Here is a 23,432-nt window from a genome sequence, read left to right as displayed (position 1 = left end):
AGGTCAAGGAGATGAAGGGGCTGCCACACCAGGCGGCGTCAGAAGAAGACGAAGCAAGACCCTTGGCATTAGCTGAGAATGAGTCCCCAGACTGTCGGGTGTCCCCACATTCGAGCAAGTCTGTATAGGATAGGATTCCACAATAAAAAGCAATAAAATACAAATAGAAATGCAATGTCCCTTCAGACCCAAGTAAAGAACAACAAAGCCACACTGAAATGTCAATGCCCATTGCTGGGAGTCCTGGTGGGGACCCAGCCAGACGCCAGTGTTCCCGTCCTATCCAGCAAACACATGTCTCCTCCTCAGCTTCCTCATGAGCTGACTGATTCACACACAACAGGAACAATTCAAGTCTGTCCCTCTGTATGATGACAAATTACTGGATGCCATGATTATAGAAATACCTAATATGTATGGAGAGCCAACTGGATAACAGACACTATGCTAAATGCTGTCTATCTATGACCTCATTAAATATTCACCTCAACTGAATGAGGCAAATATTATTACGATCCCTCATTTAATACATGAGAATCTTCAGTTTAGTGAATTAGATATCTCAGCAAGGGTCTGTCCAGTTCACAATCATTTTTCCCATCTCTTTGATATCCCCCATCTTCATCCCACAATCCAGAGAGGTGGTTCCCCAGGATACATGCCTGTACCACCTGATTCTGTAAGTTGAGCCATTCAAAATCCCAAATTTGAATGGAGAGCAAGAGAGACTGGAAGTTGGTTGATGAGTCTTAGCAGCAGAGACTGAAAAGAGGAGCCGTGAATTCAGGCTGCTGATGTCCAGGCAGCCCTTGGGACCCATGAGAGACCCTCCAGCAAGCGCCCTTTTTCCTAAGCTAGATTGAGTTCTTTCTGTTCCTTGCTGTGGCTGCCATGCCTCTGATGGCAGGAGAAAAGAGGGGACCCCCCCCCGCCCCACTGGAGGAACTGAGAGGGGGCTCCACACCCCAGGAAGACCTTATTCTCCCCAGTCTTGGCACTTCCATTAGCAGGAGTCAAGAGGGAGCCCCAGAACTCTCATGGTCTGGCAAGATCCCCTGCCCTCCCTCCCTCCACTACTCACATCTTGGCCACCACTGTCTGCCTTGTGGCCACCGGCTCTTTTATTCCTACTACATCAGCCACCGCTAGAAGCCCAGGGCTCCAAAGCATCTGGACGTCTCCTTTTCTGACCCTTGTCCTCTGCCATCATCCAACCCCAGCTCCTGAAACTGCAGGATCTACTGTACCTGCAGGATCCCACAACCAATCCTCAGCAAAATCTCTGCTACCCTCAGCCTCCCCTGGGACCATGCCCTTCGCCTCTTGCTGTAACTAAATCTGAGGATACCGCTTCTCTGGCAGCCCTTTCAGATGGTGGCCGTTTTCCCCTTAAACAACTGGACTGGAGATGGGATAACTGTCCTCTGCTCCTCAGTGCCTTTTCTAGACCTTTGTTCTTCCCAAACCCCCACCCCAGAGCTCTGTATCTTATGTCATCATGCTGTCCCCCCCACTACCCCTACTCATCACAATCATCCCCACTGACGCCCCAGCCCTAACATCACTACCCTCATTCCTCTAAGATTTTTGCTCTTGGCTCACTGCTACTCCCTCTAACAGTACCCTTATCAAAATTCTTGGTGATTTTAATATCCACCTGGATGATCTTGCCAATATTCTGTTGTTTCAGGTCCTAAAGATCTTGTCTTCCACCCTACCTCAGCCACCCACTACCATGGTCACACCCTGGACTTTGTCATTTATCAATAATGGCCATTTCAAGGATTTCACTCTTATATCCGACTGCGTATTTAATATCTCCATTGTCTCACGGCCATCTCAAACTTAGTACATCCAAAACCAAACTCCTGATCGTCCCCCCAAACCTGCTCCAACTGCTGTTTTCCCATCATTCCAAGCCGGTGGACCAACAACTTTAATTTTTCTCACAGCCCATATCCAGTCTGTCAAGACCCCATTGAATCTACCTTCAAAATATTTCCAGAATCCAACCACGTCTCACCAACTCACTACAACCACCCTGATGTGAACCACCATCATCTCTTACTTGGATTATTGCAGTAGCCTCCTAAATGGTGCCACTACTTCTACCCTTGGTCACTCTCCCACCTCCAGGCTCTTCTCAACCCAGTACCCAAAGCAGACCATCTAAAACATAAATCAAGTCATGTCCTTCAGTGTTTGCAAGCTCTCCATTGGCTTTCCATCACATCAAAAGTAAAAGCCAAACTCTTTATGATAACTTATAAGACCTTAGATGTGCTAATCCCAGCACCTCTTGGACCTCCTCTCCTGCTGCATCACTTTGTTTATTCTGCTCCAGTCCCTCTGGCCTTCTTGCCATTCCTTCCACATGCTAGATGTGCTTCTGCCTTAGGGCCTTGCTCTTTCTCTTACCTCAGCCTGGAACGTTCTTTCTTGCAGACTTTTACTACCTTACTCTCTTCTCTCCTTCTGGTCTTTACTCAGATATTACCTTCCCATTGAGGGCTTCCCTGACCACCCAACCTAAAACTGCAGCCTCTCTATACCCTTTCTTCCTGCCCCGAAACTTCCTGTCCCCCTTTCTTGCTTTATTTTTCTTCATGACACTTAATTGTCATCTTCACGCTGTAAACATTTACTTCTTTTTTTAGTGTCTGCCTCCACCTGGTGGAATGACAACTCCACCAGGGCAGGGATTTTTGTGTTTTGTTCACAGCTACATCCTCAACAAATAGAGCAGTGCCTGGCACATAGTAGGCACTCAATAAATATTTTTGAATGCATGAATGAATAAATTAGAACTCATAGATTTAAGTGGATTAAGAAATTTCTCAAAGGCCACAGAGCTAGTAAGTGGCACAAACAGGACTCCAGCACACATTTATCTGAGGCCATACCGTGCTTTCCACTCACAGACTTCCCTGCTTCACGTGACCACAAATAGACACAGCTAGCTCACAAATAGACACAGTCAGAAATGTTAAATTCTCAAGTGATGAGTTTGTTATACCCTTATTTGAAAGATGAAGGATAAAAAGGAGTCTGCATGGAAGTGTTTAAATCGGGGCAAATTCTGTAAAAGGCCAGTTGGTCAATATTTTACGCTTTGCAGGCTGTTTGGTCTCTGTATCAACTACTCAACTCTGCTACTATAGCACAAAAGCAGCCATAGACAATATGGAAACAAATAGGCACGGCTGTGCTCCAATAAAACTGTATGTACAAAAAACAGACGACGGACTAGATTCGACCCACAGGCCATGATTTTCTAACCCCTGGTTTAAATCTGTAGCATTGCAATTAGGAGGTCTGTGTTCTTATGTTTCAAGTTTTAGGCAATTATAGGGAGCAGTAAGGTAAAATGAAAAGAGCATCGACTTTGACTGGAAACAGTTCTGGGTTCAAATTCCAGCCCTACCACGTGCTAGCTGTGACATTACTTAGGAAAATTACCCAGCCCTCTGAAATTCAGTTTGCTCATTCGTCAAAAGGGATAAATAATCCTTGTTTGGCAGGGCTGTCCTGAGGCATAAATGAGATGGTGTGTGTACAGCAGCTGCTGAATTGTACATAACAGTTTCTCTGTTCTGATGATGGTGACAATGATGATGATATTGATGTTAGTACTATTAGGTGGCTCTGATGAGACCCCACTAGACTATGAATTCCTTGGGTCCAGGCCTCTCTCTTTTTTCATTTTGAGGTCCCCTTAGCAGGTTCTGGCCTGGAGATTTGGGTACCAAGCATTTTGTAAAAGACAAGTGAAAGGACACATCACTTTACATAATGCCTGCTAAACTACCGAACCCAAGATGTAACATAGACTTTAAAAAAAAAAAAAAAAAAAGAGTTCTAGAAGAGTTCAAGCCCATGAGGATTAAGGACATGGTAGCCGTGAATTATGATGATAGCAGCATCGGGGGAAATATTAAACCAACGCAGTTTCACCCTTGCGTTATCTAGTCCTCAGCTGTTCTATGGTAGACGTTGCAGATTGTCTCAGGCATTTCCATTCCACCCCCTCCCCGTAGCCTTGTCACACACACTAGAGTCAGGAAAACAAGACTGCATTTCCGTGATGCCCTTAGATCTCAGGCTCCTCTGTCACCTGGCTTCCACCAAGCAGACACCCCCCAGGAGAGTTGGAAATCCTCAGTGAGGTGGCTTTTCCACTGGCAGAACACCCAGCACATATTGCTGCTGGCTTGGATGCTGGCTGAGGCTGAGTAGTCCTGCTGTGGAGACAGAGGTTTCCCTTGCTGATTTCCCGGCAGAGGTAGCAGCCTCCTTGGTGGGCTAATCCTGCAGCATTGTCCTGAGAGTCACTTCTGGGAGCTCAGCCCAGAGCCGCCTCCTCTGGCCTGTGCAACAAAACGTTTTCAATCTGTTTGTATTAAAACTAACAAGTGACTGCTGCCAGCTGGAGCTGAACCCAGACTGATTCTGCTCCTTTTTTAAGAGCCCAGCTGGCCAATTCAGATCGTCAAGTTTCTTTTGTAGCGTAGAATTCACTCAGGATATGACCTCAGACTGGTTCCTTAAACAGGAAGAAGGAGAGACAGACCTGCCCTTTCTAACCAAGTGGGGTGTGGGGAGAAGGACAGAGAGAGAAGACGCAGGCAGTGAGGCACATGCATCTAACCTCTCTTCTCTGGGGCAACATCCAGAGGGAGAAGGTGTATTAAGGAGAGTGCAGCCAGCCAAAGCAGAAGGGGCTTCACGCCCTGCTCCCCGCTGGGAGCACACCATGGGCAGAGCCCTGGCGGGGTACCCGCACATCAGCATGGGGTGATCACAGAGCTGGCTCTCCTGTGGCCTTGAGGTTTCAGACATTTCCACATACCTGTGGAAGAGGGTGAGCTGCAATGAACAAATTGGAAAGCAATGTGCAAGACACTATAATTTTTGTATTTAAAAATGGGCTCTCTATAGCGTATTTGGGTACAAACATTTTGCCCAAAAAATCTGATGTTCTGTGTTAAATTGTGAGCCGTGGACACTTCCCACAGAAAGTGGGAAAGAGTCAGGGGGAGGGGAGAATCTTCACTTTTTCCGTTATAATGGTCAATATTGCTTGAATTTTTTAAGTTAACGTGGAAAATGGAAACAGCCAGGTGTGCGAAGCTATGTCAGGAGCTGTTAAACATGATCTGCTCGAGGAAATTTCTATTCAGACTCGGCTATTAACACAGACATTCATATTCTAAAAGTTTCCCCTCTGTCATTTTTGAGAAAATGTAAATTGATGACATCAAAATGGTAGTGGGTCTGTACCCTAGACCCGTGGTTCTCGAACTTGAGTTTCTGTTTCAGTGCATCTGGGTCGAGCCCAAGAATCTGCATTTCCAGCCTGTTCCCAGGGGTGCTGTTGCTGCTGATGCGTGGACCACACTCGGAGACTCTCTGATCTAGACCCTCACTGCCCTAACTGTAGTCCCAGACCAGCAGCTGGAGCATCACCTGGGAGCTTATTAAACATGCAGGATGTTGGGCCTGAGCCCAGGCCTCCTGAGGCAGAAGCTGCATTCTAACAAGACCCCCAGGGGGTTCACAGGCGCGTGGCAGCTGCAGAACCTGCTCTAGACGTCCAGAGCCCTTAGCCCCACACTTTGAGATGCTTCCACTAAGCCAAATAGCCGTCCAGGAGCTCTCCCTCCACGTCCCGGCCCTGTGGTGCTGAGACAGGACAGTGCCCCCTCAGTGGCCTTGGGGACAGGGGATAGGAGGAAGGAGATCCCGTCCACGGTAGGAGAGACCTCGGCCACAGCCTCCAAGTGCCATGTAGCAGGGACGCTCCTTCTCTCCTTGGGCACATTTCTACTGCCCAGATGCAGCTATCTTTTCAATAGTGCTGCTGGGTTACATCCTCCTGAGCTCACAGAGAGGCAGAGGCTGGACCCCATTCTGGACAGAGCTTCCCAGCAGCACCAGCTGGAGACTCCACCCGAGGTCCTCCACCTCGGTCAGGCCGTCTCAGAAATGTGCAGTCTGCAAAGCTACCACTCACACAGAATACAACCCAGCCAAATGGAAGGCCCTCTGGACATTTCAGAGACAAAACAAGCATGATTTCCACCACTTAATTCATCCTGGAGCCCCCACGATGAGACGGATTATGCAGGCCACATGCCAAACCCAGTTTCACTGCCACATGGTGGTCAAGCTGGCTACGTCTACATCTTTAGTACCACCTGCTTAGGCCAACTAGCCTTCTGACATATACACTTTGTTCCTACAGCCCAGGGAGACTCAGAGGAGAGTACCCGCTGCCCTCCCCCTTCCTGCCCAGACTTGCCTCTGACCCCTTCCTGCTTCAGGGATTACCCACATATAGGATCCCACGCAACCCCACAGGAGACAATCACATCAAGGCAGAGCTCTCTCCCTAGAAGCCGAACCAGGAGGAAAATAGAAATTGTGAACAAACAAACAAAAAGGCTTTCAGATGATTACATAGGCTGTTTTTCTCTATTCATCCACAAAGATGTGTTTCTCCATAACTCACTGCAAAGTCCCACCGCCTCCCACAGAGAAACAGAGTTGTGACGACTGGTCTCCAAACCACAGGGTCAAGAATTGGATGGTGGTATTTGAACAAAAAATCGACTTTAAAATTGGAGGAATTAAGTAAAACAATAATTTCCACATGAATAAGCAGGTATAAGTTGTTCCATAAATTGTTCTAATTGTGGTTTAAAAAAATAATCCTAACCCTTCTCAACACTACCACTTGAGGTTTACTGAAGGCTGGCACCAATACTAGACCTTTCAGGATTACCTTACTTATTTTCACAACAATTCTCTGTGGTGGAAGGAGCTGTTTTTACTCACAGCACCTCAGACACCAAATGTGTGGGCTTTTTTCACACCAACAACCAGTTCTCCAAACCTCCAACACCGTCTGGGTGTCCTACAATTCAATTCAAGTCTGACACTAATGACCTGGTGTTAGCGTCAGATCCCACAGGTTAAAGGGCTCAGTCCCACAAGGCTGCCCTCACTGCAGAGGGCAGTTGCAAGCACTGGGTTCCCAGGGGACCCACACTTCTGTCTGACTTGGTTACAAAGTCAGGGGTTCCCACAACCCCCCTTTCAGCTTTGATAATTTGCTAAGTGGTTCACAGAACTCAGGAAGACACTTCATTTAGTATCACCAGTTTATTATAGAGGATACAAGTGAAGAGCTAGATGAAGAGGTACATCGGGAAAGGTCCAGAAGGATCCAAAGCACAGGATCTTCTGTCCCTGTAGCACTGGGTTTCACCACCATCCCAGCACGTAGATGTGGTCACCAACTCCAAAGCTCTCTGAACCCCATTGTTTAGAGGTTGAATGGATGTTTGATTACATAGGCATGATTAAATCACTGGCCATTGATGACTGAACTCAACCTGCAGCCCCTCTCCCCTTCCTAGAGGCTGAGGGGCGGGGATGAAATTCCCAAGCCTCTAATCAAGCCTTGGTCTTTCTGGAGACTGGTCGCCATCCTGAAGCTATCAGGGAACCCATTAAGAATTACCTCCTTAAAATAAAAGACACTCCAATACCCTCATCCCTCAGGAAGTTGCAAGGGTTTTTAAAGCTCTGGGCCAGGAAACTTGGTCAAAGATCAAAAAGCTTCCTATGATAGCCAAGTGGGTACTGTTCTCTCTTTTTACAGGTGGGAACACTGAAAGTTAAAGAGGCTAATTAACTTGCACAGGGTCATAGAGCTAGGAACCTGGATAGGCTGATTAGAGCCTCTATGCTTAATCGTTAGACTATATTGCCTTCCAATCTTACGGTCTAAAGGGGAACCTCCCTTAAGAAAAAAATAAACACAATAATAAAAGGAACATCCAAACACCTCGGGAAATATTGGAGGGGCCAACCTGGCTTTGTGTCAAGGTAAGCCCTGAGTAACATCATTATCTATGTCTATGGTGTGGCATGTTTAGGGGTATGTTTAGGAGGCTCAGCTGGCTCATGCACTGTTTTGATAAATGGGGAGCAGTCACTCCCATCATTGGCAGGGAAAGCAAAATTATGCCTCACCTCCAGGCCGGCTCATCACGGTGCCAGCTGCAGAAACACTTCATCTGGTCATGACCCAAGCATTAGTGCTGACTGCTTTGACGCATGCAGAGGCCCCAGGTCAGCAGCCCAGACTGACAGCACAAGGAGACTTCCTGCTCCTCAGTCCTCCTATCTACGAGCCTCATTCCTCATTGCCAGGATGACAGATTGCCTTGTGTCACGCTGGGGGAAAACACACACACGAGCACACACACAAACTGGTGATGCCTGAAAGGAGTTCAGCATCACTAGGTAAGCATGAGGTAACAGAAATTAAAGAACTCTGCCTACGTTCGTTGCAAATGGAAACAGGCAGTTGGTTTTTATTATTAAACCAAAGGATGATTTAACACGCATTGGAGAGCTGGCTACTTCCTCATAGCCTCATAGGAATCATCTTTTTGTAAATGTTAGCCTCATAAGTCGGACATAATTCAAGGTGGGGAGGGCAATGCCATTCATCTATAAAGTGCATCAAACACCTAAACTCATAAGCATAAAAGAGAAATAGAAGGCGAGGGAAAGGCAAATGGGAGTGTTATGGAAAGAAAAGCCAAGTCGGTGTTTGAAACCTGCTGCACAGCAAATATTATATAGCACAGTAAATCACAAATTGACTCAAATGTCTTGTTGAGACAAAATAGAGCTAAGGAAATTGGAATTATGAGCTGATTTATAGTGGTCATAATGATAAATACCAGTAATTGAGGATCTTCTATGTATCAAACAACATAGGTATTATTCCCATTTTACAGATGGGGAAAGTAAGGCTTAAAGGGGTTAAATAACCTACAGTAGATGCCACAAATGATAAAAAGCAGAGCCTGGATCCAAATCAAGCTTGAGCTGAATCCAAAGCCCAAAATTTTTTTAGAATACATGGGAAATGGCTATGAATTTTTTTAAGACTACATATTGGAAAATGGCATCCAATTTGAGATGTGCCTAGAAGGGCCTAGGGTGACCACCATTGGTGACCTGTCCACTATCCTTTCCCCCTTTCTTCTTTCTTGTCCAAACCTCAGTTATGTTGTATAATCGTCCAATTTCCAACTTCCAAAGGAGAGTCCTGATTGAACTAAGAGAATCCGTGACTGGCATTCTCCTAGTCACTGTTATTGATCTAGTGGTGGGCACATGACCTTAGATGGCAGTTACACTAAAGAGAGGAACATGTATTCAAAACTTGGAAGATACTCTTGTCTTTCCTCTGGATAGAACAAGGAAGCATGTTGCCCTTTGGCTAATTGGCAGCCATATTGTGACCATGAGGAGAACCATGTGAAGACAAAGCCAACACCCCAACAGTGGCACTGTGGCAAGATGGAAAAAAACAAGTCTGTAAGAAAAAAACCCGTTGAGCTGCTGACTTAACCAATTTTTGAAACTGTCATACTTCTGAATTTCTTGTTTTGTAAAATAAAATGTATATTTTTAACTAGTTTGAGGCAGAGTTTGTCACTGATATATAAAAGCAACCTAATTTATATGTGTTCCCTGCCCAAATTATTTCCTTTAATAGTCTACCAAGTCCCCATGTTCTACAATCAGATTTAGTCCTTTTAATATTTGTGTTCTCTAAAAGGTAATAGGTAAATAATTATATAACCTTAGAGAGGGGACAATTTTTCTTCGTATTGCACAAAAGGAAATGATTTATAAAGGAAAACATTAATACATTTAACTACATAAAAAGTCAAAACTTTTTAATGTAGAAATACCATTAATAAACTTTAAAGGAAAACAATAAACTGGAGAACAATTTTTCTGCATACAATACCAAGAGTTAATATCACTTCTGTATAAAAAGCTCTGAAAATAGATGAATACCTTAAGAGAAAAATAGGCAAAGAATACAAACAAGCAATGGCCATTAAATATATTTTTTAATGTTTAATTTTACTACTAATCAAAGAAATACAAGTTAAAATATAAATACTATGTTCATCTACCAAATTTGAATTGGTTATTTTTTCCTTAAAGGAATAAAGACTACCTTATTAAAGAAAGGACTGCCTTATTAACTCAGCTACCAGCTGAGGTTCCTCAGCCCTCCTCATTCTTCATCAGACCAGCCCAGGCTTGCTTTCACAACAGAGGCAGGGGTTACGAGAGAGAGGGTGGAAACACACAGGCCTCTTGAGGCCTGGGCTCAAAACTGGCAAACCATCACGTCCACTGCATTCTATTAGCCAAAACATGTCACAAGACCAGCATAGACTGAGGGGAAATGGACTCTGCCTCTCGATGGGGGGATTTGCAAAATCATATTGCAAAGTTTCTGAGTCAAGGAAGAGTTGGAGAATTGGGTCCACTTTCAATCAATCTGTCACAAGAATGTACTCCATTATTCCAATTATACTTTAAAAAATCATGTGTATCTATCTAAAACATATATGCATAAATATATGTGATATGTGGATAGATAGAACATCCATAGAAATCTACTCTCAACTGAGCAGGCTCTACACAGAAGAGAACACCCAAATAGCCAATGAGTCTATGCAAAGATGTTCAATAGCACTAGTCACTATGGAAATGCAAATTAAAGCTATAATGAGACACCATTACCTACTCACCAGAATGGCTAAATTTAAAACAAACAAATTTTTTAAAACTGACAACACCACATATTGGTGAGATAGGGAGTTACTGGAACTCAGATACTGCTGGTGGGCATGCAAATTGGTAGAACCATTATGAAACTTGTCCGTATTTACTCAGTTGAACATATGTACACTCTATCACCCAGCAATTCCATTCCTAGGTATATACCCAAAAGAAATGCACATACGTGCATAAAAAGACACGATTAAGAATATTCATAGATGTATATTCATGATAGCCAAAATCAACCAAAATGTCCGTCAACAATAGAATGGATAAAATGTGAGATTTTTCTCAAAGTGGAATACTACACAGCAATGAAAAAGAACAAATACTGCTACTAGCAACAACGTTGATAACTCTAACAGACCCGATGTTGAGCAAACAAAACCGGAGCCCAAAAAAGTATATACATCCACTGCATGCTATTAGCCATTGCACATGCGTAAAACTAACTTGTGAGCGTAGAAATCAGAATAGCAGTTACCTTTGATGACAGGGTGGTCCAGGCATGGCACAAGAACCCATCACAGAGCTCCCCGGAAGAGGGACTGGCTGGGGCAGGCTGAGGGACAGGTAAGAGCCCGCAGGACTGCCCGGTGGGAGAGGCCTAGCCTCCATGGGGGCGTGGAGGGGGAGGGGACTCTGAAGGCACGCAGCAAATGACAATAAGCCCCGCTACTTGACAGTGACTGCAGAGGACCCCAGCGCATATGTGCGCAAACAGCAGGCCCCGGTTTATAGCAAAACAAGCCTCGGTGCCGGGGCTCTGGCAGCTCTTTGTTACCCAGCTCCTTCCTGCCTTGCCCCCACCGCCCCGCCCCACTCCCCCAGCCCCGCGCTCTGGTTGAGGGCAGTGCTCTGCTCCATTTTGTGTCTTCCTGACCCTTTAAATCATCAGCACACAGCACAGCAAAATCCAGAATGCCTGCTTTAGTGAATGTGGGTGCAGAGACGTCAGGAGAAGCAACAGTGAGTTTGAAGGGACCCAGATGTCCCCAGCTGAAAGAGCTCTTTCTCACGGCTCACTTCCGTTTCCCTCTCCTCTTCAACTTCGATTTTCTCCATCTAATCCCTCACTGTCAACACATTTAGGATTTTCTCATTGATAAAAATGAGATCCGTGTTCCCGAGGCTTGGGGCTGCCTAACGGATGTTCGGGACAAGCTGCCAGGAAGGATAAGTAAAAGGACAGAGCTCACTCAGGAGCACTCTGCAAATAGATGACTATCTCAAGAGGAAAGCATGCAAAGAACAGGAACAAGCAATGACCATTAAATATATTTGTAAGGCTCAATTTTACTAGTAATCAAAGAAATACAAGTTAAAAGATAATACTATGTTCATCTACCAAATTTGGTTGTTTTTCCCTTTAAGGAGTAAAGACTACGTTATTAAGGAAAGGGCTGCCTTATTAAGTCGCTACCAGCTGAGGTTCCTCAGCCCTCGTCATTCTTCATCAGACCCGCCTGGGCTTGTTACCATGGTCGGGGTGCGGGGGGAAGAGAGAGGAAGGACACAGGCCTCTTGAGGCCTGGGCTCAGACCTGGCGAACCATCACGCCCGCTGCATTCTGTTAGCCAAAACAAGTCACAAGGCCAGCACACCTTAGGGGTAATGGACTCTGTCTCTTGATGGGAGGATTTGCAAAATCATATTGTAAAGGTTCTAAATACAGGGAGACGTGGAGAATTGGGGCCCATTTTCAATCAATCTGTCACAAGCATAAACTACATTATCCCAATTATACTTTTAAAACTTGTGTGTATCTATCTAAAATATATAATACATAAATATAAAAATATATTTTATATACAAGTATTATATTTTATATAAATATATACTATACACACATATATGTGATATGTGAATAGATAGACCAGACAGATAGATGGATTAGGCAGATTATTAATACAAATAGTGGCATTTCCATAACAGCTAGGGACATTTATGATGCTGTTTATCCAGACGTTGTTCAAGAATTTAAAAATGTGCCACCGTTTGCCCCATAGGGGTTTTAAAATACATATGAATTTAACCAGTGTAATGTTTGAACGTGTCTGGCCTCTACCAAGACAGGTCAATAACAAATTTGACTTACTAAATACAGCAACGTAGGGCACTGTTGCCTGCAAAAATCACTTACAATAATCAAATGAACACAGAGAGAAAATGATGGGAAACAGTCATTTTCAAGGTGGAAAATCAAATACTGTACCTTTTCTGGACAGATACAACCCACTGCGGAAGCACAGCACTGATTTGCTTTTCAGCCACAGGGACCCATTCTCCTCATAGCCGTACAAAACAAAGTCCTAGGATAATGTAAATAAAAACATAAACCTTTTGCAAGTAGAATCTTGGGAGATGATTTTGACCTCGTTGCATCCCACACCATGTAAGCCAACCAAAGCCCCAGCTAAACCCTAACCCAAATAGACAGGGATTGCACAAATTTTTTACAGGCCAAAGTCACAGTAACTTCCAAGTACCCTGGTAGCTGGCCTACCTGCCTCCTGGACAATACCATGACTACCCACATAACAAAGGAAAGACCATTGTTAAGAGGTCCTGCTACCCTCAACTATAATCCTCTTGAGAGAGCTGACGTTCCAAACAGCATGATCAACCTCTTTAGCACCCAGCTGACCTCAAAGATACTAAACTCTAGCTTTTATATACCAGTTAAAGGAAAACATATATTCTTCTTCTGTCCAACTATAGCTATGTTTACCAAGGGCTGTAACTGGGCCTGAGTCTAAACTGAGCAGGTTTATTTAATGGAGATATTCTATGCAACAACTGGACGTGAAAAGAAAACAGGAAAGAAACAGAAAAGCCAGAAACAGAAAAGCCAGAAAGTCTGAGGAATCCAATCCTATTTAATTTTCATAAGATTATTAAGTCCCAATAGTACATAGCAGTTACAAACTCTTCATTCATTTACCAAATCAATGTGCCCTGATCATCAGCTGTGAGCTAGAAACTGTGCTGGGGGCTCGGGGTTTGGGGGGGCAGGGGGAGGAGCAGTGATTATTAATAAGATATAATCCCTCGCTTTGAGAAGCTCAGTTTAGAGGGAAGGCCTCTGTGAGGTCATTATGAGCCAGCGTGCAAGTACTCTGAGTGAGACTTATTACTGTGCTAGAACACACATTTCCCAGGGCCTCTAACAAGCATAGTAGGCTGGTTAATGGCCACCCAAAGATATCAGGTCCTAATCCCTGGAACCTGTTACCTTATAAAGAAAAGGGATCTTTGCAGATATGATTAAGGATCTTGACATCAGGAAATTATTCTGGATTACACTAGTGGGTCTGGCTAATCCGATCACAAGCATCCTTATAAGAGAAAGACAGAGCGACGTGACACAGACACACAGAAGAGGAGGTGATGTGAAGACAGAGGCAGAGACTGGAGTGATGCAGCCACAAGCCGAGGAATACTGGAAGCCACCAGAAGCTGGGGAAAGTCAAGGAACAGATTCTCCCGCAGAACCTCTGAAGGAAATGCAGCCCTGACGACCCCTTGATTCGGACCCTTGATTCCAGAATTGTGAGAGAATAAGCCTTTGTGGTTTTGAGCCGCCAGGTGTATGGCAACTTGCCCAGCATGTGCAGGAACATAGTATACTACGAATTGGAAAAGACTTTCAAGAAACAAAAAAATGCATGAGCTGAGTGTAGGAAGGGTGTGGGGATGGAAGGCGAGAAGTCAACGCTGATTATGGCTCGTGTGTAAAATGCAAAAGGGTGAGAGACGAAACTAGCCATGGAGAGCCCAGTATGTTTTTGTTAAAGTTGTATTTCGCATGACGTTTCTTCATAGTGAATGAGGGAGAGCTATTGCAGGGTTTAAGTCATTTACATCTTAGAAAGTTCTCTCTATCCGCACTGTGGAACCTTTCTCTCACCACCCATCCCCAAATCCAGTCTGTCAGAAATTCCTATTGGTTCTATATTCCAAATGCGTCTAAATTCTTACTTCCAGCAGTTCCCTGGCGGTCCAGGGGTTAGGACTCCAGGCTTTCACTGCCATGGGCCCTGGTTCGATGCCTGGTGGGGGGAGCTAAGATTCCACAAGCTACGTGGCACAGCCAAAAAAAAAAAAAAAAAAAATTCTTACTTCCCTTCCTATAACCACCACTACCATTCTGATCCAAGCTACCATCATCTAGATTTGAAATAGTCTCCCACCCGGTCCTCTGCTTTTCTTCTTGCCAGTCTACACCTACTCTCCACATGGTGGTCAGCACAGCCCTTATAAAACTTCAGTCAGATCATGACTCCTCTTCTTCCCGTTCACTCCTGTTCTTCACTGTAGTCCTGCCTCACACCCCTGCCCACCCTGCTGCAGCCATTGGGGCCTCCTTGCCTTCAACACACCAACCTTCAACACAGCCTTTGACACACCAACACAGGCCTGCCTCACGGCTCCTCCCAGCCATTCCCTCTGTCTGCAGTGATCCATCCCCCAGACATCCTTACCTCCTTCTTTGCCTAATTGTATCGCTCTCCATGAGGCTTATACCCTGACCACTGTGTTTCAAACTGCAACCCTCCCAAGGCACTTCCTATTCCTCTTTCTTTTTAATTAACTTTTATTGAAGTATAGCTGCTTTACAATGTTGTCTTAGTTTCTTTTTTTTTTTTTAATTTATTTGGCTGCGTCGGGTCTTAGTTGCGGCACGCGGGATCTTCAATGCAGCATGAGGAATCTTTCCTTGCAGCGTGTGGGCTCTTTGTTGTGGCGCACAGGCTTCTCTCTAGTTGTGGCGCTTGGACTGCAGAGCTCGCGGGCTCGGTAGTTGCAGCACACGGGCTAAGTTGCCCTGCAGCATGTGGGATCTTAGTTCCCCAACCAGGGATCAAACCCGCGTCCCCTGCATTGGAAGGCGGATTCTTAACCACTGGACCACCAGGGAAGTCCCAGTGTTGTGTTAGTTTCTACTGTACAGCAAAATGAATCAGCTATACATATACATATATCCCCTGTTTTTTGGATTTCCTTCCCATTTAGGTCACCACAGTGCATTAAGTAGAGTTCCCTGTGCTATACAGTATGTTCTCTTCCTATTCCTCTTACCCTGTTTTTCTTTGTCTTTTTTCCATATCTTCTAACATAGCTATAATTTATTATTGTGTTTATTGTTTAATGTCTATCTCCCCCACTAAACATAAGATCATGGGGAAAGAAATCTTTGTTTTGTTCTTTGCCATAACCCAAACATTAGCACACAGTAGGTTTTGGCACATAGTAGGTGCTGGATAAATATCTGATGAATGACTAAGTGAACAAATGAATGGGGAAAGGACTGGAGCAGAGGTCAGCCTGAGGCTGAGAAGCCAGATGAACTCAGAACACTGCAGAATAGTTTTGACTCTGAAATGATGTGTCATAAAATTATGGGATCAATGACAAGCCTTTGAAAGATGACTTAGAAGGATTGGCAAAGAAATCTATTGGTCTGAAAGTAAACTAACCCAAGTAGGATTTGCTAATGCAGAACCAAATTGTGTCAAAGTTCAAATAAATTTTGGTAAATATTCTGAGAATTGGGCTTAGAAGTCATTCAACAAATATTTATCAAGTTATTATAGTGTTCAAGGACATTCAAACATTAAATCTCAAAACTTTATAATTTGATAAGGGAAATAAGATGTCTAACAGGTTGTAACATAGCCTAGAGGGTTTTTTTACAGTAGGCTGTTACAAGAATATTCATAAGAATACAGTAACTACAAACAAACAATGCAAAGAAAGCCATTCTCATATACTGATTGCTTGAGTATAAATTAAACCAAGATTTCTGTAAAGCTTTTTGGTAATACATACCAATTGCCTTAAAAAATATTCATTCCCTGATCTAAACTAAAGAGAAAAAATGCGTAGGAAAAAGAAAAAAGAAAAAACACACCAAAATGTTAACAATGATTATTTCTGAAGAATAAATCACCAAATTTCAGTGTCTTAACCTAACAGTGTATCCTATCCATGTAAGAGTATAACCCAGTGTTCCTAGTCCACAGGTGGCTCTCCTCCATGCAGTGATTAAGGGATCCAGCCTCTTTCCATCCTATGGTTCTTCACATCCCCTAGGGCCTCATGATCAGTTGCATCCTTTCAGCAAAAGGGGAAAAGATTATGAAGAAAGCACACCTATTTCTTCAGTCTTGGCCCAAAAGTGAGATATATATATATATTTGCAAAAGGAAGAAAGTTAATAATCTTTGACCCAGTCACCCCATCTACAAATCTATAGTAAAGAAATAGAGTTGTGGGAAAAATTATGCTAGATAGATGATTAATAGATAGTTACATAGATAGATGCATAGATACCTACAGAGATATATGGCAGTAGATAGAAAAAGATAGAGGCATAGATTGTGGCAGAATTATGAAAAAAAAAACAACAAAAGAGTTCCACCAATAAAGGAGTGCTCCATCCACATTGTGAAGTATTATTCAATCATAAAATATTTTCAGCAGTATACATAAAATAGTAATTAAATGGAATTTTTACTGGCCTATGTTAATCTATCCAATTAGAATTTATATTTTAAATGATGATACCTAATTTGGCCTAAGTGCAGGGATACGTTAACAGTCTAAATAGGTAATCTTTTTCAAAGGCAATTGGGAATAAGTATAAAATGTCTTTGTCCCAGCAGTTGTATGCTAGGATTTATCATAAGAATAAAAGTACAGATGTACAAAAAGAGTCACTTCTATGAATGCTAAAAATGTTGATTAATTTTCCCTGCAAAAAGAAAAATTATGAGCAACTTAAATTTACAACAATTTCTGATTCTTTAAATATATTCTGATATATTCTGGTACATTCATGTGATGGATTACAATGTAGCCTTTTTAAATGTGCTGTAGAAGATTATTAAACAGTATAGAAAATATTCACAATGTGTCAAGTTAAAAAAACAAGTTTCAAAGTAGTATGCACAGTAATTTATATGCATAAAATATTTAGAAGACTGGAAATGTATACATCAAAATGTTGAGTTATTTCTGAGTGGTGGGACTACACATCCTTTTTGTTTTATTGCTTATGATTTCTCTCTCTTTTTCAACATTTCAACAATAAATATATAATACTTTAAAAGCAGGTTTTAAATATTGTACTTGTATTTTAATAATATTGGGGGAAATTCTCATAATGATACTGAACAAAGTAAACTGCTAAACTGTACACAGGGTGTGATTCCAGTTGTATGTGTTTACAAAAAAATATATACTGGAAGAAAAGACATCAAAATGTTAACAATGTTTATTTCTGAGTAGTAGGGTTGCAGTTCAAGGGAAAATGGAGTAAGCAAGTCCACCCCTATCTCTCCCTTACTAAATGCAGTTGTAAAATCTGAACAGAATACAAGGAGCAGTGATTTAAGGATTCTAAAAATAAAGTAGCAGGAGGATTGAGGAAGATCAGCATTTGAAGTGCCCCTGAACCAACTTACCATTTTTCAAACTCCAGTGTACTCTTGCCTGGGCTCAGGGGTTACAGAGGAGAGTAGGCAGGGAGGAGCCACAAGCAGCCTTCCACGCAGACAGACAGCTGTGGGAGAAACCCTCCAGCTCTGGCTCCAGGAGCGGTAAACGGGTCTGCTGGTAGTAACAGTACTAGCAAAAGGGGCCCACAGATGTGTGAAACACTGAGGGAGGGAAACTTTCTCCTCTGATCAGAGGAGCTGTATTCCCAAAAGAATGGCACAAATCCCGTTGCTTTTTTCTCTCTCTGTCCTCCCAGCACTTGGTCCTGAAGGCAAACACAAATGTGGGCGAGCACAGCAGAGCAGGGTAAATAAAGCCACAGCTTTATAAACCCCTGGGCTCACTGCCAAGCTGCACATGCACAGACAGAATCCTAACCAGCATAACAACTTTGAGAGCTGTACTAAGAGATAAACGACCACCCAGTGTCAGCCTGGTGCACACACGGGACAGGTCTGAATAGCACTGCAAAGGCTTTGAAAAAGAGCTGACACTGAAACCACAGCCCACAAAAAGCTGGTTAAGAACTTGCAGCCTGAACCCAAATGGACCAGTTGCCTTCTAAAAGAAAGTACCAACATACTCCACAGAATTTAAACAACACCCAAAGTCACATAACATAAAAGTCAAAATGTCTAATATGCAATCCAAAATCACTTGGAAGATGAACAACCAGGAAAATCTCAACTTCCATGGGAAAAGATAAGGAACAGATGTTAACACAGAGATGACACAGATGTTGGAATCATCTGATTAAGACTTTAAGGCAGCTATTGCACCCCAATGTTCATAGCAGCATTATTTACAATTGCCAAGATATGGAAGCAACCTAAGTGTCCATCGACAGATGAATGGACAAAGAAGATGTGGCACATATATAATGGAATACTACTCAGCCATTAAAAAAATGAAATCTTGCCATTGCAGCAACATGGATAGATTTTAGAGGGTATTATGCTGAGTGAAATAAGTCAGACAGAGAAAAACAAATACTGTATGATATCGCTTACATGTGGAATCTAAAAAATAAAACAAACTAGTGGGGCTTCCCTGGTGGCACAGTGGTTAAGAATCCGCCTGCCAGTGCAGGGGACACGGGTTCGAGCCCTGGTCCGGGAGGATCCCACATGCCACGGAGCAACTAGGCCCATGCGCCACAACTACTGAGGCTGCGCTCTAGAGCCTGTGAGCCAAAACTACTGAAGCCCGTGTGCCTAGAGCCCGTGCTCCGCAAGAGAAGCCCCCACTCGCCACAACTGGAGAAAGCCCGCGCGCAGCAACGAAGACCCAATGCAGCCAAAAATAAATAAATAAAATAAATAAATTTATAAAAAAAAAAACAAAAAAAAACTAGTGAATATAACAAAAAAGAAATAGACTTACAGATACAGAGAACAAACTAGTGGTTACCAGTGGGGAGAGGGAAGGGGGAAGTGGAAAGATTGGGGTAGAGGATTAAGAGGTACAAACTACTATGTATAAAATAAATAAGCTACAAGGATTTATTGTACAGCACAGGGAATTATAGCCAATATTTTATAACAACTATAAATGGAATAAAACCTTTAAAAATTGTGAATCACTGTGTTGTACATCTGAAACATATAATATTGTACATCAACTATACCTCAAATTTTTTAAAAAAAACTTTAAAGCAGCTATTATAAACTTCCTCCACCAAGTAAGCGTGAACATTCTTGAAATGAACAGAAAGACAGAAAGTGCCAGCAAAGGAACAGAAGATAGAAAGAAGAGCCAAATGCGAAATTTCAAACCAAAAAAAAAAAAAAAAAACCTCACTGAAGCAGCTTAATAGTAGAATGGAGATGACAGAAGAGTCAGTGAACGTAAAGATATATCAATAAATATTATACAATTTGAGCAACAAAGAGAAAAAAAGATCAAAAAGAATGAATCTACGTACTACTTCAGATACCTGTGGGACAATACCAAAATGTCTAACATTCACGTCATCAGAGTCCCAGGAGGAGAGGAAAAAGGAAGGGTGTGGTGTAGAAAAAGTATTTGAAGAAATAATGGCTGAAAACTTGCTGACTTTCGTGAAAGATACAAACCTAATTATTCAAGAAGCTCAGCAACTCCAATGGGATAAACTCAAAGAAATCCACGCCCAGACACACAGCATAATCAAACTCTGAAAAACTAAAGACAAAGAAAAAATCTCAAAAACTATAAGGAAAGAAATGATGCACTACTTGTAGGGAAAAGAAATTTGCCTCTAGGGCTTCCCCTCAGAAGCCCTAGAGGCAAAAAAAGAGAGAGAGAGTGCAACATTTTTAAGGCTGAGAGGAAAGAACTATGAGAATTCTACACCCAGGATAATATCCCTCGAGATAAAAGACATTCTCAGATGAAGAAAAACTAAAAGAATTCATCTAGACCTGCTCTAAAGAAGTGCTAAAGGAAGTTCCTCGGGCAGCGGGGAAATAACATGAGAAGGAAACTTGGATCTTCAGGAACAAAGGAAGAGAAACAGAATGGTAAATATCTGGTAAATATAATAGACTACTATTCTCCTCTTGAGTTCTTTAAAATATGCATGGCAGTTGAAAATAAAAATTACAACATTGTCTGACAGGGCTCTCGTGGTATGTATATGTTGTGAGATCACTATAGCATAAACAGAAGAGGGTGAAGGGACCTATGTGCTGGTGACGTTAGAATAAGAACTTAATGGGAATACATGCATGTTCTGGAATGAATGGGGAGCAGGGAGAATGTTCTCCAGACCAGAGCATGTCCTTAGCAACTACTAAGTTGTATCTAACCTGGAGCATTCTGGGTTCACAGAATCCAATCCTCCAATTGTACAGCTGGTAAAACTGGACTGGATTCAGAGTCCAGAGTGCAAGACGTAGAGAATGTACTTGAGGACACGGGGAGCAGGAAGGGTAAGCTGGGACAAAGTGAGAGAGTGGCATGGACATATATACACTACCAAATGTAAAATAGATAGCTATTGGGAAGCAGCCACATGGCACAAGGAGATCAACTTGGTGCTTTGCGACCACCTAGAGGGGTGGGATAGGGAGGGTGGGAGGGAGACACAAGAGAGAGGAGATATGGGGATATATGTATATGTATAGCTGATTCACTTTGTTATACAGCAGAAACTAACAAACACACCATTGTAAAGCAATTATACTCCAATAAAGATGTTAAAAAAAAAACAAAAAAACTGGGCTGGTTTGGTTTGTTTCGAAACTGAGTTCAACACATAATCCCCAAAGAAGGACAAGCCAATGAAAGGTCAGACCTGGTAGGTCTTGACTACGGCTCTTGCGCTTCCTCCCAAATAACATGCAAGAAAAGGCTGAGATAGTTGGAGGGAGTTTTGTGCAAACTGCCGAGCCATTCTTGATCCTCACTGAGATCCGAATGAAACAATTTATGTTTCTGAGCATCAATACCTTCGATTGACCTTGGTGCTGAATGCTTATTGTGATTTTTTTGCTGCAGCACATTCCAAGTTCAAAGTAAGATGGCTATATCTTAGTAATACATGCTGGAGAAAAATCAATTTCTATGATAAATGATGTGATGCTTGTCTTGACTCGGGGCTGTGTGGGCAGCCTCCTGAAAGGCCACAGCTCCCCCCTGAGCTCCACCAAGTGCTTGTTACCTTGGAATGTTTGGGGCTGAGCTGCAGTATGCAGGGAGAGAAATAGTATCTAACCATTTGATTATTACATCTGCTGTGGTCTGCATGTGTCCCTCCAAAATTCATATGTTGAAATCCTATCCCCTCCAAACATGATGGTATTAGGAGGTCAGGCCTTTGGAGGGTGCTTAAGTCAAGAGGGTGGAGTGCTCCTGAATGGGATTAGCGCCCTTATAAAAGAGGCCCCAGAGAGCTCCCTCACCCCTTCCACCATGTGAGGACACAGTGAAAGGCACCAGCTATGAATCAGGACAAAGGCCTTCACCCAAATATGCTAGTACATTGACCTTGGACTTACCAGCCTCCAGAACTGTGAGCAATAAATTTCTGTTGTTCTGGAAGCTACCCAGTCTGGTATTTTGTTATAGCAGCCCACATGGACTAAGGCAACATCAGAGGAAACTTTTCACGGAGGAGGCCCATTACGTTGGGTGTTGAAGGAAAAGTGGAATTTGGACTTGTAGAAATGGGATTGGAAGGGATGGGGTACCTATGGTGTTCCAAGCACAGAAGGCAAGGGCAGGAAAGGGGACCAACTAGTCAGGAACAGAATTTGACTGGAGCACAGAATATATATTCAAAGGAGGAAAAAGGAACATAGGTTGGAAAGATGGATGGGGCCTACATTAGGCAGGATTCTTCCAATGGAAGTAATTGAAATCCAATTCAAATTAGCTGAGTCAAAAAAAAGGGGGAATTCAATGGCTCTCATTACTGGCACATCCAGAGATGGTGACAGCCTCAGGCATGGCTGGATCCAAGCACTAAAAAATATCCTCCATTTCTCTCTCTCTCCCCTTCCCTCAGCTGCTCACCAATGGGTACTAGCCTCACTTACTCCCTCTGCAAGCCCAATTCCTCCAGGTAGTCATGGGAATAACCATCAGCAGATCAATCTCTGGCCTTGTCTAAGACACTGGCCTCTTACCGGGCCAATCACTGGGCCCTGGTAAATGGGGTGCAATGGTTGGCCAGGCCTGGTTTATATTCCCACCCTCTTGCCATAGAATAGGATATGAAATCAGAAGAAAGGCGATGGGAAAGGGGGAGATAAAAGGCACAGTTAACACAATCCACCACAGGGCCGCAAAGTCAGAGTACCAGGTTGGGACTGCATTGTTTAGACAGTGGCAGGGACAGTGGATGCTTTTAAGGTGAGAGGCATAATCAGAGACGTGCATTAGAAAGAGGAGTCTAGGGAATTCCCTGGCGGTCCAGTGGTTAGGACTCAGCGCTTCCACTCCATGGGGCACGGGTTCAACAGCAAAAAAAAGAAAGAAAGAAAGAGGAGTCTAGTGGCAGTGTGCAGGGTGGACTGCAGTGGTCAGAGGTGGGGCAGGTCCCTCCAGCCCTAAGGGCTCAGGTCTGATTCCAGAGGACAGAGGACAGGTCCTTGCCATGGAAGAACTGGGGAGAGCAGAGCACTGGGAAGGAGCAGTTCTTACCTCTTTACCCTGAGAACCAACAACAGAGGACAGGGGCCCTAGAAAAACAATCAGGCTTCAGTGTTTTCTCTGCAAGCCTGTGACACCATCAGACTCACAAAGCTTAACGTTGGGGAAGAGGTGGGACGTGG

Source organism: Eubalaena glacialis, chromosome 4, assembly GCF_028564815.1.
Source record: "Eubalaena glacialis isolate mEubGla1 chromosome 4, mEubGla1.1.hap2.+ XY, whole genome shotgun sequence".
NCBI classification, from domain to species: Eukaryota; Metazoa; Chordata; class Mammalia; order Artiodactyla; family Balaenidae; genus Eubalaena; species Eubalaena glacialis.
The sequence above is the reverse complement of the archived record's forward strand: the minus strand, read 5'-3'. Positions refer to the sequence as shown.